Genomic DNA, 3726 nt, shown 5'->3' on the forward strand with positions numbered 1-3726 from the left:
GACGTTCAAAGTTAATCAAGTAGACCTGGCTCTGTGACCTGGCTTTGGGTTCTTTCTTCAGCTGCATGGACATGCCTGTCCCACATGCCTTCAGAAAAGCACCTGTATTATGACAGTGTTTCAGTAAGCTGCTTCTCGTGCTTGTCACATCTCCAGAATCAAGTTAAAATTAAAGACTTGAAACTTAATTCCACATCTTCCTATGTTTTCATGTCAGTGTCAATAAGAATAGCATTAACAGTATTATGTAACAAATGGTTACTGCTAGAAAACAATATATGAGAACTTCACATTCACAGGAATCCTAATATGCAGTAAGTAATTTTTATTTATTGTTTCTACATTACATCAGATGAAAAACAAATGTTTTCCAAGTTCTGTGATTTATTTGCTACAGTTTTAAAATGGTCCTGAAGCCTGGGTAATAATTTTTTTATCGGATTTTGGATTTTCACTGCTGGCAATGGGTGGGAACTTTCTCTGGTTAGCAGAGATGATAGAAAAGCAAGTTTAGAAAACAACTGCAGTAAAGCTGTTTTTCCGATAAAGTCATCCAATTTGTTAAGCTCCCCACATAATGTTGTTTGTTATTTTTAGGGGTTTGTTAACATTATATCATAACATTGGCATAAGCTATCACCACCGTCTATGAGCATTACAAGTTAAGCACACTGTGGTTGATACTGCAGGATAACCTAATATCTATCAGTCTGTGCTAATAGTCCAAAGTAATTGCTATCCCTGCTCAGAAAGGAATAAGCCAACTGCTTGACCTTGCAATTCTGCCTGTTACATTTTAACTTTGGTATGTTGTCTCATGCTCCTTCTCTGGAATTTATTTGTCCGCTTCTGCGTCTCTTTCAGAGGATGTAGACAACCGGGAAGGGAGCACATTTCTTGAAGGTCATAGCAATAAAACAGAATCATCATGGGAACATAAAAGTCAGGAGCAGTCCTCTAGTCCAACTTTCTGCTTGTAGCCTGACAACAGCATATGAGGTCAACTATGTCTTTGCTTAGTCACGACTTGAAAATCTCCAATGATGGTAATTCCCAATCCTCTCTGGGTAACCAATTTTAGTGCTTCACTATCTACCAGTGCAGAAATTAGTGGTGGATATTTCTCAGTCCACTTCTCAATAGTGCCAAGTGGTAAAACAAGACCCGTGAACAGAAGTTCCTGCTTGGCAGGTTGAGATTAGGCAATCTCTAACTCCCTGGAAGGAATTGTAGCAATCAGAAACTCAAGGAGCAGCATCGAAGCTGCTCTGGAAACGATGCAGCAAAGGAGAGTAGAGTGACCAAGCAGCAAACAATTGCATAGGTTTTAAAACAGGACAATTTTTTTTTTATTCCCCCAAACTGGATAGAGTAGCAAATTCCTATTCTGAAAAATAATAACAATAAAAAAGTCATAGTTATGAAACTCATTTTTTTCAGAATATACACGTTGAAGTTAGAGCCAATTCCTTGAATATCAACTAAGAGCCTTGGTATTCAAGGCTGGATTTCAGTAGCTTGCCTTGGTAGGCTGCTTTTCATGCTGTGGTGGAAGCTACCTGACCCATGAATGCCCAGCCTTTCTTATAATATCAGGTATATTCCATTCTGCAGGTGTTGAATATAGAAGTACAGGAAATAATTTTGCTAGCTCTATAACACTCACTTCAAATTAAAAAATGGGGCATTTGGATGCTTCCTAACTGTTTCTAGGGTGTTTACCTCAGGTTGGAGTCAAGCATGGGGACAGAAGGATAACTTATAGCAAAATATGTAACTTTATTTTACTAATGATTGTAATGCTGTGAAGATTAGTCTTTATGGCTTGGAAATGTGCATTATTATTATTTTAAATGGTACCGCCACAAATGTTTAGTACTGAAGTCACACATACAGTTTAGATTGTATTTAACTTAAGAATCAATTTTCAGAGACACTCTAAGACAATACACAGGCAACATTACTCTAAACTTAGAAAAACAGAAATCCACTCGTTTATCTGCACAGTGCTACAGAAAAGTCCAGCCCTTCTGCACTTTGGGGGCCTGTGCAGAGACCGGGCTCTGATGGTGCACATTGATGGGAATCTTTGTGGTGCTTAGCTTAGTGGTGGAGCCTCTGGCAGTCTGCATAATCTCTGGAGCACATTGCCCTGATACATGACAGCATATACTGAGTTCCAGCAATATTAATCTGCAGGACGTCTGCATGGGCTACTTCTTCATATATTCTCCGTGTTTCTGCAGTTACACATAATCCTTTTCACTGTGAAAAAAGTCTTCTTAGTAATGGCAGTGGTATAATGTGTATCTAAAGCACTTTTAAGGGGTCCAGAAGGAAAACACACAGCATTTAGATATCTTCAGTTAAAGAAAAAATTCTGCTACATGATTTGAAAAGTCATGCAGTTTGTGCTGTGATGTCAAACAGACAGTAATAATGTGTGATATCATTCCCTTAAGAGATGCTCTCTTCCTCCAGTTTCAGATGGAGCCTATGCCACAAAATTCTACAGAAAAAATCTTTCCCTCCAGATTTAACTAATATAACTCCAGAATCTTTAGAGGCCATAATATACCTATCCACTACCAAGGCTTTTATTCATTGGAATTAACAGAAAAAATGAACAGAAATTCTATTTTTTTTTCCCTGAATATTCCTAGCTGTGAACTCCAGGGCTTGGCAATTGGGAGGTGCTGTAACTGCACCTGGTGTCAAAGGTGAGCTAAAGGGAAGCCTGCTTGGAAATACAAAAGTGGTAGCTGCACTCAGTCCATTTGTTTGCATTGCTTTGATCTCCATTCCATCAGATCAGGCTAAAAATGCTGCCTTTAATTAAAAAGACATGTTTAGCTTGTACCCATCCAAACCTTAGCAACAGTACAGTGCAGGCTGTGTTATGCTAAGGAGGGCTGTAGTGCCAGAGAAGGGGCAAAGCTGTCACGCTCCCTTATTGGTCTTAAGCCTGTGGAAACACGGGCTTGGACATGACTTTCATTAAGACACTTCATCTAAGCTAGAGAAAATTTGACCATGTAACTTCTGTGGGTGATTATCAACATCCAATTTCATGTGATTCTGAAGTCGTAAATCTGTCTGGAGGCCAGAATACACTGAATTAATACACTGCACATGCCCAGAACATCTCCTGTGTGGTAGGAGAAGGACCAGAGCACATGGCTATTTTGTTGGGGTTTTTTACCCTCTTCCCCAGCGTAATCAAGAGGTTTCATACACATTTATAGAAATGCCACCATTGGTATCGGTGAGGGTGGAACATGGCAAGTGTCTACTCATCCATAAAACATGAAGGAGGGAGAAAGAGCACCAAGATCAGTTCCTCGTATTCTGTGTCCCCAAAGGGCAGCTTCGCAGTCTACATGTGAGCCATTTCACCAAGTCCTGAATGGCTCTATGCATTTGGGTTTATTTGATTAGACAGCATGCAGTCAAGCCATATGCATATCAGAAGGCAAAAGAAACTACATCTAACGTACAGTTCATAATACAATTTGAGACACTGTTACATTGGTGATCGATATAGTGCATCGTGGCATGTTGTGTCTGACAGTAATTAACACAGTCCATCAAGCTGATCCAGCTGGGTCAAATGAGGGGAGCGGGAGAGATTTCAGCTGCTTGCTCAGTGACTTTAACATGAGTACAATTTAGTGTCGAATGACAAAAAGCGTGTATTTTTTGCTCTTTTGACACAGGTATGGGCCA

This window comes from Platalea leucorodia (assembly GCF_965183815.1).
Source record: "Platalea leucorodia genome assembly, chromosome: 2".
In the NCBI taxonomy this organism is placed as follows: domain Eukaryota; kingdom Metazoa; phylum Chordata; class Aves; order Pelecaniformes; family Threskiornithidae; genus Platalea; species Platalea leucorodia.